The sequence below is a fragment of the Mus caroli genome, unplaced genomic scaffold (genome assembly GCF_978045245.1).
Source record: "Mus caroli unplaced genomic scaffold, Mus_caroli_1 scaffold_19, whole genome shotgun sequence".
In the NCBI taxonomy this organism is placed as follows: domain Eukaryota; kingdom Metazoa; phylum Chordata; class Mammalia; order Rodentia; family Muridae; genus Mus; species Mus caroli.
In genome coordinates this window covers 37,974,142-37,989,315 of record NW_028227274.1, presented here as the reverse complement: position 1 = coordinate 37,989,315, position 15,174 = coordinate 37,974,142, and the positions used below count along the sequence as shown (strand labels likewise).

The window sequence follows — 15,174 nt, the reverse complement described above, 5'->3', positions numbered from 1 at the left end:
AATAACTAATCAAAAAGCTTTAAAAACAAGGTTGACTGAAAACATTGCTCTAATATATTTCCATGCCACCCTCCTAACTAGGATGTAATCAACTGGAAGACAGATATTGCCAGTGTAATTTCCTCTACATTATAGCTAAACACACACACAACCCTCAAAGGAGTTTAGAAGCTGTGAGAACCAAAAGTCTTGCCTCAGATCTACTGTCTTAGGCTACAGATTCAATGGTGCAAAATGCTTTCTGCTCTTCAGGATGTATCTAGAAAGATCCTTCCTAGCTTTGTTCATAAAAGACTTAACCATCAGTTAGGTTACATTATTTGAAAACCAAGCTATTACATGTTTGGCTAATATTATATGCTCTATTTATAACTCCAACCTTCAATGTTGGAGAGATAATTTTTAGCTTGAGAGCCTCCTAAATGAGGGTAGTCAGACAATGAACTCTACAATAATAACAACATTGGAAGATGATCTGTACAAACAACATCATGCTTTCTCTGCTTTTCAAAACCCTCTCTCTTAATCCTCTAATACATTCCACTTCAGTTAACCATTCTGTTTACATTAGCTGCACCAGTGAAAATAATGCAGACTATTATACTAGACTATATGCTAAAAATTATGCAAATATTCTCTTGGCCAGATAATAAAATCCTCATAAAGATTTAGAAGGAAACTATTATAAAATAAAATGTGGAGAAAATGAAAATCATTTCACTGTAATATTCTAGCAGTATTTTTCCACATGTAAATATCTGATGTGGGATGAAATAAAAACAAAATAGACATTGTTGAAACATTATGTATGACTATAGAGCTAATGATGCCAAAGTCTTTAATATATAAAATTCACTGCATCCAGCTCAGTGAACTATGAGATTCTTGAGTGTAGGCCCCTGTCCTATGTCTATATTCTCAGATGCAGAATAAATTTTTGACCATTACAAAGTGAATGGCATTTGCATTACCCTTTTGTTGCTATGGCAGGTACCATGACCAAAATCAACCTATAGAAGAAAGAGTTTGCTTAGAAGACTAATACATTATTCATTGATGTAATTTGCAGTTTATTTGTTCAACCTTGTATTTCAGGTTGAATTCTTGAAATATTGAATCTATATAGGTTTTGTCTATATATACATCACTATTTTGATATAGTAGTGTTTGCTGATTTAGCACCTCCTTTAAAGAAATGGTAATGTTTCGTGGAGTTCTTCTATGCACCCAACCCCCATCCATTCACTATCTATCCATGCATGAATAACAACATCCCTTAGCTGTATTCACCCACATACATGTTCTATGCTAAGAAAAAGTCATCTTGCCAGAACTACCAAGCATTATGCTGTATATCTGATAAGTCCTGGGGAAACATGGATTTAATGTCAACTGTGCGTGACTACTTCATTATTTCTGGAAATCCAAATTTGGTTGCAAAATGGCAACACATCACTTGATGACTGCCATACCAAAACTCAGGTAGATGTCAAAACCACTGGAAATAAGGATCTTTCTAGGTCATATTGAGGGATAGCTCTTAGGTCATTTCAGTTACTTTGTTTTCTAACGTGTTCATCCTCAATTCAATAAAAGCACATTCCTTGGTAATGTGGAACCAACTTGCCCTTCATTTTGTGTCGTATTTTTTTTTTAATTTTATCTCTGAAATCACAGGAAGACCTTATTGTAAAGTGACACTTTCTCATCCATAAAATGATCCCACTGTATAGACAGACAGGATCTAAAATGTTCATAGGCTTCTTAGCACTGAGGAAAAGGGGGGGGGGGGGGCGGGGAATCGATTTGCAGGAAAGACAAAAATATTCTACACAAAAATAACAGCAGGCAACTAAGCCCACTGGGACATGGAGGCATCGAGACAAGTTAGAGAAAAGAATTCCTATAATTCAGCAAAATTATCTTCCTGCTTCTGTTAGACCTATTGAAGAGAACAAGCACTCCCTGCAGTATCCAAGAAGATCGTGGCTATAAACACAGAGATGGGGCAGATTGAAATTGGACTCTGTGGACAGTCATGTAATGACACTTGCAGTTATTTTCAGTAAATTGGCAAACGTGTGAGTTCAATCAATCCTTAACAGGGGACTAAATCACATAAGGAGATATCTGTTCCTTGATTTGTATTACTAACTTGTGAGAAAGCTTTTTAATAGAACTTATAACTTTTGTGTCTTTGCTTTAGTGACAAAGCTTCCTTTGGCTCGCCCCCGCCCCCATTTAAAACTAGCAATTTGGTTGCTCTTCATTCCCCTGAGAACTTAGCATGCTCTTTCAAGAAAAACTGGGCACTGAGTCCTTGGGATTCTACCAACCAGAAAGCCAGATAGTTTTGTGGACTACAGGGTAAGAATTCTCATAGTAACCAGATCATTTGTAGTTTCTGTGGCTACTGACAACTGAACAAGAACCATGTGATGCTGAGGGAAAACTCATTTAGGTCATACATTGGATGCACATCTAATGAGAGAGACTTTTAGAAGAAAGGTTCCTGTATTTGGATCCCAACTTTAATCCTTACTAGGAGGTAAAGTCATGGCGAAGTAAAGTCAAGTTAGTTTCTTTGATTAGCAAATGCTTCCATTTTCCCATCTACAAAATATGTTCTATAACTTTATCCCATGGGTTAACTACAGGAACCAGTAAGAGGGTAGATATATAGCTCAGTAGATAGAGTTCATTCCAATCATGTACAAAGCCCTGGGCTTACTCCCTAGCACCATATAAATCCAGCCATGGTGGCATTGGTACATAATCTCAGCAATGGAGAAGTGGAGACGGGAAGTATCCCAAGTTCAAAATCACCCTTAGCTACAAATAGAATTTTTGATACCCACCTAGACTACATGAGACCCTGCCTCAAAACCAAACAACCAGAGAGGAAGTCCTATAATATGCTTGTAAACACTGGTTAAATAAAAGCCTTATTGTGGCTTTTTAACACCAAAAGCATATATGTGTCCATCTCCTTAATACATGAAAAACTTCCAGACTAGCACTGTGAGTGATACAAAATGATGTAATCAAGTCCAACTGTAAATTCCCCCATTATTTTTTCTTACTATTAACATAACTGGTTTTCAGTCTTTGGCCTGAGAAGAAAATCACCCCTTTATCAGTAGCTAGACCCTGTATTTATGGGAAATGACTACTATCTTGTAGGCATTCTTTTCTCATAGATCTATCCTGACTCCCAGCAGTCAGTTTACTGCAGTTTTCACTCCATTTGATAGAGCACAAGAAGGTGAGTATCTACAGACGATTTGTCAATATCAGCTGATGTTTTCTTGTCACAGATAAACAGTCTGCGCCATGAATCAATAGTGTGTCAGCAATGCTGTCACATTCCCCACTAATGTGTGTGTGGTGTGTTGACAGCTGATACATTACTGTGGCTGTCTGCAAATGTTAAGCAGCTTAGCTATTCTCGGATCACTACTCTGTGCCTCTTTACAAAGTAGGGCATTTGTTTAGCGGGCAGCTAGAGGCATGACCATGGCTGTTCTATCCTCACAATGGCAGATGTCTCCACTGTATCCCATTCCAGCTGTATGTTTCTGTTAAACCAATTAGCAGAAATCCATCTAGGCTGCACAGCTTTGATTATACAGATGGGCCCAAACAGCACACTGATCTTTCTCTTTGCATCAAAGTTACAGAATCTCCTGAATGAGAGGTCATGGAATTATCACTCTCTACTCCAGCAATTAGGATAGTGCAAAGCAAGCCAAGGTGCTCCAAACTTAGAAATCTGGGTCAAAAATTTCTTTCTCTCTGTCTCTGTCTCTGTCACTTTCTCTGTCTCTGTCTCTGTCTCTGTCTCTGTCTCTCTCTCTCTCTGCATCTCTCTCTTTTTCTTCCCTTCTTCCTTCCTTTCTTTCTATCTTTCTTTCTCTCTCTCTTTCTTCTAAATTTAATTGTATACAGTGCTTGTGGTTCCAATTGTATATACTATTCCTGATCCCGAGCTATCAGCATCCCTAATCCAAGCTGAGGAGACTGTGCCCAGTCAGCCTGTCCATAGACCTTTGTGGGCATCTTCAATCACATGTGTGGCAAAAGAGTGATAATTTAGAATGTGGGTTTATAATTTAGACTAGTCTTTCTTTTTCTAGATCCTTCATACACTATCTATGTATGATTTTGTAAATATTATTGTTTTCTGCTCCCTTATTTTAACAGAGATCACACTGATAAAACTCAGTACAAGGACTAAATAAGGTATCATATATAAAACTTTAGCTCAAACCATGGTACTAAGTAGATTCTCACAATCTTCTGAGTGCTACTGGGAAGAAAATAGGAACCTTAAAGAGATAATATAGTAAGGTGTCCATGACTGGTTTGTTTCTTTATAAGGCAGAACTGACCACAGTGTCTTGGTGTGCAGAAAAGCAGTCATTCATTTACATGACTTGATCTGACTATGGAAATGCCATCTCTATTTCAAATGCATAAATACTAGGGAAAATATTTAAACTTTACTGTCAAAGAGAAGTCGCAAATAAAATATCATGCACCAGTATTAACAAGATCCAAATACTATACAATTCAATGGACCCCCATACAGTTTGAGCAGCTGTTTGTAATGGAAGATGAGGAGGTTCACAATGGATATTTGGTTTTTAATATTGAATATATTATTGAGTATTTTTACATCTATATTCATAAGGGAAATTGGTCTGAAGTTCTCTATCTTTGTTGGATCTTTCTGTGGTTTAGGTATCAGAGTAATTGTGGCTTCATAGAATGAGTTGGGTAGAGTTCCCTCTACTTCTATTTTGTGGAATAGTTTATGCAGAACTGGAATTAGATCTTCTTTGAAGGTCTGGTAGAAAATTCTCGCTAACCAAATCCAAGAACACATTAAAGTAATCATCTATCCTGACCAAGTAGGTTTTATTCCAGGAATGCAGGGATGGTTTAATATATGGAAATTCATAAACATAATACATTATATAAACAAATTCAAAGACAAAAACCACATGATCATCTCATTAGATGTGGAAAAAGCATTCGACAAGATCCAACAACCATTCATGATAAAAGTCTTGGAAAGATCAGGAATTCAAGGCCCATACCTAAACATGATAAAAAGCAATCTACAGCAAACCAGTAGCCAACATCAAAGTAAATGGTGAGAAGCTTGAAGCAATCCCACTAATATCAGGGACTAGACAAGGCTGCCCACTTTCTCCCTACCTATTCAACATAGTACTTGAAGTCCTAGCCAGAGCAATTCAACAACAAAAGATCAAGGGAATACAAATTGGAAAAGAAGTCAAAATATCACTTTTTGCAGATGATATGATAGTATATATAAGTGACCCGAAAAATTCCACCAGAGAACTCCTAAACCTAATAAACAGCTTCGGTGAAGTAGCTGGATAAAATATTAACTCAAACAAGTCAATGGCCTTTCTCTACACAAAGAATAAACAGGCTGAGAAAGAAATTAGGGAAACACCACCCTTCTCAATAGTCACAAATAATATAAAATATCTTGGCGTGACTCTAACTAAGGAAGTGGAAGATCTCTATGATAAAACTTCAAGTCTCTGAAGAAAGAAATTAAAGAAGATCTCAGAAGATGGAAAGATCTCCCATGCTCATGGATTGGCAGGATCAACATTGTAAAAATGGCTATCTTGCCAAAAGCAATCTAAAGATTCAATGCAATACCCATCAAAATTCCAACTCAATTCTTCAAAAATTAGAAAGAGCAATCTGCAAATTCATCTGGAATAACCAAAAACCTAGGATAGCAAAAACTCTTCTCAAGGATAAAAGTACCTCTGGTGGAATCACCATGCCTGACCTAAAGCTTTACTACAGAGCAATTGTGATAAAAACTGCATGGTACTGATATAGTGACAGACCAGTAGACCAATGGAATAGAATTGAAGACCCAGAAATGAGCCCACACACCTATGGTCACTTGATCTTAGACAAGGGAGCTAAAAACATCCAGTGGAAGAAAGACAGCATTTTCAACAAATGGTGCTGGCACAACTGGTTGTTATCATGTAGAGAATGCGAATCGATCCATTCCTATCTCCTTTTACTAAGGTCAAATCTAAGTGGATCAAGGAACTCCACATAAAACCAGAGACACTGAAACGTATAGAGGAGAAAGTGGGGAAGAGCCTCGAAGATATGGGTACAGGGGAAAAATTCCTGAATAGAACAGCAATGGCTTGTGCTGTAAGATCGAGAATTGACAAATGGGACCTCATGAAACTGCAAAGCTTCTGCAAGGCAAAAGGCACAGTCAATAAGACAAAAAGGCCACCAACAGATTGGGAAAGGATCTTTACCTATCTTAAATCAGATAGGGGACTAATATCCAATATATATAAAGAACTCAAGAGGGTGGACCCCAGAAAATCAAATAACCCCATTAAAAACTGGGGCTCCAAGCTAAACAAAGAATTCTCACCTGAGGAATACCGAATGGCTGAGAAGCACCTGAAAAAATGTTCAACATCCTTAATCATCAGAGAAATGCAAATCAAAACAACCCTGAGATTTCATCTCAAACCAGTCAGAATGGCTAAGATCAAAAATTCAGGTGACAGCAGATGCTGGCGAGGATGTGGAGAAAGAGGAACACTCCTCCATTGTTGGTGGGATTGCAAGCTTGTACAACCACTCTGGAAATCAGTCTGGCGGTTCCTCAGAAAATTGGACATGGTACTACCAGAGGATCCCGCAATACCTCTTCTGGGAAAATATCCAGAAGATGTTCCAACCGGTAAGAAGGACACATGATCCACTATGTTCATAGCAGCCTTATTTATAATAGCCAGAAGCTGGAAAGAACCCAGATGCCCCTCAACAGAGGAATGGATACAAAAATGTGGTACATTTACACAATGGATTACTTACTACTCAGCTATTAAAAAGAATGAATTTATGAAATTCCTAGCCAAATGGTTGGACCTGGAGGGCATCATCCTGAGTGAGGTAACATAATCACAAAAGAACTCAAATGATGTGTACTCACTGATAAGTGGATATTAGCCCAGAAACTTAGTATAGCGAGATATAAGATACAATTTGCAAAACACATGAAACTGAAGAAGAACGAAGACCAAAGTGTGGACACTTTGCCCCTTCTTAGAATTGGAAACAATCACCCATGGAAGGAGTTACCTTTGGAGCTGAGACAAAAGGATGGACCATCTAGAGACTGCCATATCCAGGGATCCATCCCATAATTAGCCTCCAAACGATGACACCATTGCATACACTAGCAAGTGTTGGCCGAAAGGAGCCTGATATAGCTGTCTCTTGTGAGACTAGGCCGGGGCCTAGCAAACACATAAGTGGATGCTCACAGTCAGCTATTGGATTGATCATAGGGCCCCCAATAGAGGAGCTAGAGAAAGTATCCAAGGAGCTAAAGAGATCTGCAACCCTGTAGGTGCAACATTATGAACTAACCAGTATCCCGGAGCTCTTGACTCCAGCTGCATACGTATCAAAAGATGGCCTAGTCGGCCATCACTGGAAAGAGAGGCCCATTGGACACGCAAACTTCATATGCCCCAGTACAGGGGAACGCCAGGGCCAAAAAGTGGGAGTGGGTGGGTAGGGGAGTGGGTGGGAGGGTATGGGGGACTTTTGGGATAGCATTGGAAATGTAAATGAGGAAAATACCTAATTTTAAAAAAAAGAAAGAAAACTTTAAAAAAATGAATATCGCATTCTTTAGTAATTTTCAAAAAAAATTGCATATATTATTAAATACTTATCAACCTAAAATAAATTAGAATGTTTGTTCTGCTTTAGAATAGCAATAAAGTAAATGGAGGTATGGTTGGAGTTGAGCTATGGAACTGCTCAGGTAAAGAAAAGACAAATCCAGGAACTCATCACACCTTCTCACATAGCACAAAAGCAATGGGTTTTTAGCTTAACAGAGCATCTTTTCTCTAGCGTGTGTCACTCTTGCTTCTGTTTGCTTCCAGTTCCTTGTTCCTTTGTAGTTAGGAATCAGTGCAGTTTGCCATGTGGTCCCTGAAGATCCATCTGCAAAATGAAACAACTCACACAGCTCCTGGATCCCACAGCACTCTACCTGCTGATTCTTGCTGTCTTAATTAAATAACTGTAAGCTAGAGGCTAGGTAAAGGGTATATAAGATTTCAAATTGTAATTTAAATTAAAATGTTTATTTAAGTAATCACTTCAAAGGCCAAGGCTCATTGTTAATAATCTGACTTCTTCCCACAACTTTGAAAATAGAAAAATGTAACCCTTTGAAAGAAAATGAAAGTGTCTTTGACTTACTACATTTACTATAATTTGCTTTCTAGATAAAAATGCCGAGATTGTTACTAAGGATAAAATCAAATTGCTTGCAAAAAAATATTGATTATAACTGAATGGTTACCACTTTGGCTGATGTTAGTCAAGGAAAAAAATGGAAGAATGAGTATAAAATGATTCATTAGGATACATTATTTCATCTTATGACTTATTTCCATTCTGCTACAGTATTTATAAAGCATGCAGATAGAGACAATGATAACTAAATGCAGCCCTCTTGGTTTCTTTTTGTTTGTTTGTTTTATTTTGTTCTGTTTTGTTTTTTCAGACTAACTTATCTGAACAATGGAGCTCTCTATACATTCTCATTTGGGGGTTAATGAAGGTAAGGACTGGCTACAAGAACATATTCTATTTAATTATTTTTAAAGCTTGATATAACCTTTAACCACTGAAACATGGCATTCTGACTTCCATGTGCAAAAAGATTTTTAAATATTAAGGCAGGGCCTATGTATAGTTAGCAACTGCCAGGCACAATCCTCAAACCCCAACAGCATGTATCTAAACTTAATGTGTTTTTCTAACAGTAGAATTATCAGATTATTAGTAGATACCTGGGGGGAATGGAAGCTGTTTTGCCTTCATATCTGAGCTTCTGAGCTGGAAGGATCACTCAGCAAGGGTTTGGTGTCTCCTTAGATAAGGATTTTCTATGTATTTTCCCCTTCCCATGTTATCACAACTTTGATGTTTACATTCTGACTCCAGACCCCTTGAGATTAAGGACTGGCCTCAGGTTACTCATCTCAACTCATAACTGGGCAAGGGCTGACTGCAAAGATAAAGACTTCCAAGCCTAAATCCCTTGACAACAACTCCTGACAAGGTTAGATGCCTGTTATCAGTAAGGCAGAGGACTCAAAGAAAAATCATGGGCTTTGGTGCTAGAGTTGAAGGCCTGAGTTAAGTCTGACTAATGATGCTTAGTTCCTTTTAAGGGGAAAAGAATATATCTGTTGTTCAGGGTTCAGGAGGCAATGTGTGCTAATGTGTTATGAGCTGTTTGCTCCCCAAAGCATCTGCATTTTAGTAAGAACTGTGTATGCATCGCAGAAGGTGTGCACTAAGCATAGGCTTGGAGGTGGTCTTCCTGTTGGGAAAAGGTGCTTACAGGGACCCAAGAAAGTCGGAAGTCACATTCAATGAACTGCTTGAAAGCACAAGTCGTGTGTCTCTCCCACATGTCCCAAAATTCATGGCAACACTAACTTATTTACCCCATGAGTGGTATCCCTTCCCCTGATGTTGTGAAAACCCACGAAGATACTACCAAATGCTAACCAAGAAACCAAGAAAGGACCCAGTTGTTGGTGAAGGCTCTCAGCTCAGTGTCAGTATTAGCAGGGCCACACCTCCATAGCAAGGGCAAGATTTCTGCATGGTAAATGTGGCAGTTATATCTAGTCAAGCCCATGTATGATCTCTGCCTATAGGTTTAGGACATCAAGTCTTAAGCTTCTCTTGTTCCAGCGGCATAAAACAAACAAACAAACGGGAGGGTCTTATTCCAAAGGAAGCTTGCACATTTATTTATAATTTTGAATCTTGTTCAATCGTTGCTAATCATGACTTAATTATTTCTGTGTAGCCATTTCTCACAAACAGAAGAGGCACACATTGTTATCATAAATATAAATTGAAAGTAGTGATAAAATCATAATATTAATAAATGTCTACTGTTTCACCTAGGCTGTGTGTTCTCACTAAAGAAATCCAGAGAGGATGAAATTGTTTTTCCTGCTGCTGCTGCTGGTGGTGGTGGAGGTGGTTATACAGAAACAGGATCTACAGAAGCATGAAAACTGAAGGGTGTCAGGAGAGTTAGGCTGACCTTCCACCTACATATACCACTTGCTATGTGGTAGTGTCCAAGTATCTTTCTTGGCTTATTTGTAACAAAGAGACACCAATGACTATTCCCATATTATTATGGGGATTAAATAGGGCTGTGGAGCAGCTAACAACTATTAACGCCATCACAAATGCTAATTTTATTTACTACCCCTTCATCTTACTAATGATAAAGAATTGTAGCACCCTGTATGATGTGCACAAGGTCCCCTGGGGGGACAAAAATCTGTATTCTAGTCAGTTAGAACCATTCCCATCCACCACTTCTCTCCCTGTGTCTGGTCTTGTTCAGGACACCTAGGCTAATTGGCTCTTCTGGGTTCATACAGCTGAACTCATGAGGGGCTTGTTCGAGTAGCAGCTGTCAAGTGATATAGGAAAATGAATTTACTCTTTTCCCACAAGCCTGCCTTGCTTAACGTTTTAGACTAATTTTGACTTGGTGTGTGCTTAAGTTCCCGTTATGCAACAGGCACTCATCAATTTTAATGACGTAGACTTTTGTATCATGAATCACTGTGGAATGAGCAAATCCACTATCTCCTTCCACCGGGGAATATTCCCTAGAAAGAAAACTTCTCACCTTTTCATAATTACTTGGAGGTCCAACATATACACTTTTTATATATCATACCATACACAATTAGCGGCTTATGTCTGACATGTCAACATCAGCACCATTGGTATATCAGAATGGAAGACCCATTACTGTGCGAGAAGTCTCAAGTACTGTAGATATTTAAGCAACCCTCTCTACTCACTGGATACTTACAGCATACAGCATCCTCACTGCCAAAACCATGACATCTACAATTGCAGACATTGTGAATGTACCTTTGGAAGCAAAAACTGTTCCAAGTTAGAGCCACTCACTGGTTGACATAATTTCAAAGGGCCACCAAGTGCTAACTTTTCAGGCAACCTCTCCACCTCAAAATAGCTCAGAATGGAAGGTGGATGAGGTTTGTGGCTTTAAATAGCCACAGGATGACACTCAGCCTTCCTCTGTGGTCAGCAAACTGCTGTAGAATATAGAACTCTGAATAGAGGCCCTGGTCAGAAGGATCATGTGGTGCCCGTCAAAGCCAACATCTTTCCCCTGTGTGTTTTCTAATTCTCAAACATATTCTCCACTTAAATACAAAACAAAACAAAACAAAACAAAACAAAACAAAACAAAACAACGTTGGAGACGATAAGGGACTACATGTTTTCATTTCACTTTTATTGTCTGGATGAATTTACCATTAGGGAAGAAATAAGAAAGGAAACTATGAAACTAGGCAAGAAGAAGAAGTACAATTGCTTTTTAAAGGCTGGACTTTAGACCTCACTTATGGAAAAGGTCTACCTTTAAAACAAGAGGAACACTAAAGTTTATTGGTGCTGAATAGACAGTAAAGTTTAACAGCATTTATCTCTGGTCAGGATTGACTCTTTTGATTTTCTGGGATTTTTTTTTATTTTAACAGGTAGACAATATACTGGCTAGGTGGGAAAAGGTTTGGAGGATAGATATAAAAGTGATAATTGCGATGGATACTTACCAGTTTCTAAGGTTTTTACCCTGTAAAACACTGCTCACTTTCTGCAACTTGTGGCTCTTCCATTGTAGCCAGACAGAACTACTGTTGCTTGGAGATATCCAGAGTTGAAAACCACTTAATACAACTATCCACCCGAGCACCACAGTCACGCAGTTGAGGGCCCACTGTTTCCCTTCACAATCCCTGGACTGACCAGGAGAGCAACAGTTTGGGCTGCCACAGCTCAGCTGTCACCAGCCCTGTTACCGATCACAGTGATAATCCAAATTATCACTAGTGTCATTAGTGTCATTTTCCATCATTAGTGATGAAAACACCAGGAGCCATAAGTGGAAGACTGTACTGTGGAATGTTATTCAACTACTATAGTAAATTCTGCTTCTTGACTGTCCAACATAGAGAGTAAAATATCGCTGGTCCTTCTGAAGGCCCCACCATGAGTCTGCACTCGCCACCCAGATGTTCTTCTGGGATGGTAGTTGCTATCCCCATTTCTAGCACCATAGCTTAGTTTTTGATATTAGGAACATCACACAAAAGGGAAGCATGAAGTGTGGATTCTTATTTGTGTTTCCAGAATGAAACTTTTAGCCACTTTTCTAGATGCTAAAGAGATTTTCCTTGCAGCAGGGGTCAGGAAAGGACCGAATAATCACCGAAAGACTATATTCTATAGAACTAATCCACAAGGTTTGCAATGAGATACCAAACTGGGAAGCTGCTTTACCCCAGATCTTCTTGCCTCTTCTCTATCTCTCAGTGGGGAGGGAGATGTCTATGTGATGTTCACAATGGTACCATCTACGGAAGAAACAGCCGCAGGATTCAAGGGAGGCGAGGGCCCTGAGAAAGGCAAGTTCATGACATTATGTCACTGAAGGTGGGTCCAGGGGAAGCTCTAAAGTCACAAGCTAAGGGAATACAGGTGTTTGCCTTTTTGCCATTTCGCCATCTGCTCTATGGTTTATAATTCTGTGTTCTCAGAACTTTCATGTGTTGATGATGCTCCTCCCACTAGGCCATTATGCTGGCCAAACACTTTCAGGATTCTGCTGATAAAAATCTTGTGGATTTGGGGTCTCCTTTGGTTTGTTCATTTGCATATCTTGGGGTTAAGATAACAGTGTCTATATTATCCATACATCATGAATAACAAATAATTTACTCTTTTGAAACAAAACACTTCTTACATATTATATCTTAGTTAACATTTATTTATTAATGAAAAAGTACATCAAAATACAGTTTATATTTCCTCTTTCTGACTCTTCATCTACTATATTTCCACATTTTCCCCCCAAACACTGTAGATGATAATTTCAGGATACATAAGAGCTAGCCAGACCCATGATAGGCTATGTGACAAGACATAGGATGTGATCACTTTCAAGATTCAAACTTTTGTTTCAGCTTTCAAAAACATTAGTTGAAGATCATTCCTATTTTATTTTTTTTTAAAAAAAGTTAAGCTGCAAAAAGACGTTGGGAAATTTGTTCCACTGTGAGCATAAGCCTGGACTCTGCAAAGGATCCCACAGGTAGCCACATCTTTTAAAAGATAGACCCAAGTAATTCCCACACTATTTATTTGCTCTATAGACAAAACCCAAAGCAAAACAAAACCATACCTCCTGAATGCATAACTGGTTATTATTAATCTGTCTCTTTTCCCCCTCATACTGTCTCATATTTGTTAATGCCGGGTTTCGAGATAGTAGGACATTTACCTTATTTTAAAACATCCTAAAGTTATTTTTATAATTTCTATCTACCACGGGTCAGTCTTTCTACAGACAAACAGATACAGCAACATCCTCAGAGCCAGCTCAGTTCCTTCTAATGTCTAGCTAAGCTTCCTATCTCCCAATTCTTGCCAATGCTTTAGCTTCTGTTCACATTAAAGACAAGACAGAAACTCGATGTGGCTTCACATAACCCAAGATGGACCAGATGACCCAGGAAAATCTCAGAGTAGTTCGGAATATCAGTTGTCCATGCTGCACATACACTAGCAGAGAACAAACTGAACTTTAGGGCATGACGAATCAGGGTAGCTCCTCCATTTCCAGCAGTTCTGGAGTGACTCGCTCCAAAAAGGTGTGAGTTGCATCATTGCTGGGCCCACTTGCTCTCTGTCTTTCCTTTCACTCCAGGGGATCCCAGATAAAGACAGTCTGAAATGGTGAATCTGTAGGAATCATCACAGATTCCTTTCTGCTCTGCATCTAAACAGGAGATCAGACACATCTTAGGGGAAGACTTGTAGAGACTAAAGATAGCAAATGTCCAAAAACCATCTGCGGAGTAACCCCTCCAAATGCTCACTGCACAGCACATGTGGAAAATAAAAGGACCTGTGTCCAGCGGTGGCAAAATACTGTTCTCTGTGTGTGCCTCCGTTTCTCTCCATCTCTGTCTCTCTCTCTCTCTCTCTCTCTGCCTCTCTCTCTCTGTCTCTGTTTCTGTTCCTCTCTCTCTGTCTCTCTCTGTCTCTCTCTCTCTCTCTGTATCTCTGCCTCTTTCATCCTCTCTCTGTCTGTCTCTGTGCCTCTCTCTCTCTCTCTCTCTCTCTCTCTCTCTCTCTCTCTCTCTCTCTCTCTCTCTCTCTCTCTCTCTCTCCACACACACACACACGCTGGAACATCAGATGGACTGAAATTTGAGAAGCAGAAATCCACAGATTGAAGTGGAGACTCCAGGAGAAAGAAGAGAAGAAAATCATTTAGCCCGGCATTGTGGTACATACCTGTAATCCCAGCCACCCCTGCTACATAGCTCCATGCTCTTTCTCAAACAATTTAGATTAGGAAAGAAAGGAAAGGAAAATAAAGAGTGGGAGGAAGAATGAATGAAGGTATAGGGAGGGTAAGAAAGAAAATATCTTTTAATAAAAAGCTTTATTTATGTCATAAAGCATGTTCAGCTGTGTGACTTTAGGTCTCCGGGATACCAGATTTAATTGTTTCATATTATCCATCATGGATATGTAGCAAGTAAGAGCCGCTAGCACGTGTGAACTCAGACCTGGTCACAGAGTAGCAGCGTTTCATACCAGCTAAAGATAAGACACATCTCAGCGGGCCAGAAGAAGGAGAAAATCAAGAAGGCTGAGTGTAACGCCAGACTTTGCTTCGTGGGCTCACCTGACATGGTTGCTAAGGACCCACAATGGCTCCAGAGATAGTCTAAGCTCTGGTATTCTAAGCAATTCAACATCACACCCTGCTTGGCCTTTGCTGACATACTATAATTTTGTGGACTCACAAGATGAGGATGCCTTATTAAAGGCTGAAGCTGTCTTGCCTGGAGAGGAACTTTTGCCAGCCCCCTGTTGGGATAAACACCTGCCATGACCTCTTTCAGTGGCAGCTGCCATTGGAGCTGGGGTTGATGGGAGCTCTGAGTGTCATATAGACAT

General features: G+C 39.3%; 1 protein-coding gene across 2 annotated transcripts in view; it reads right to left on the bottom strand.

Annotated features, from left to right (window-relative positions):
- Window positions 1-12,939: 12,939 nt before the first annotated feature.
- The window catches only part of Kctd16 (potassium channel tetramerization domain containing 16), a 290,767-nt gene continuing 288,532 nt past the window's right edge, over window positions 12,940-15,174 (bottom strand). For both annotated transcript variants that reach the window (XM_021150780.3, XM_085833573.1), the window contains exon 4: window positions 12,940-13,981. The gene's annotated coding sequence lies outside the window, so the exon portion shown is untranslated. The remainder of the gene's footprint in view (window positions 13,982-15,174) is intronic.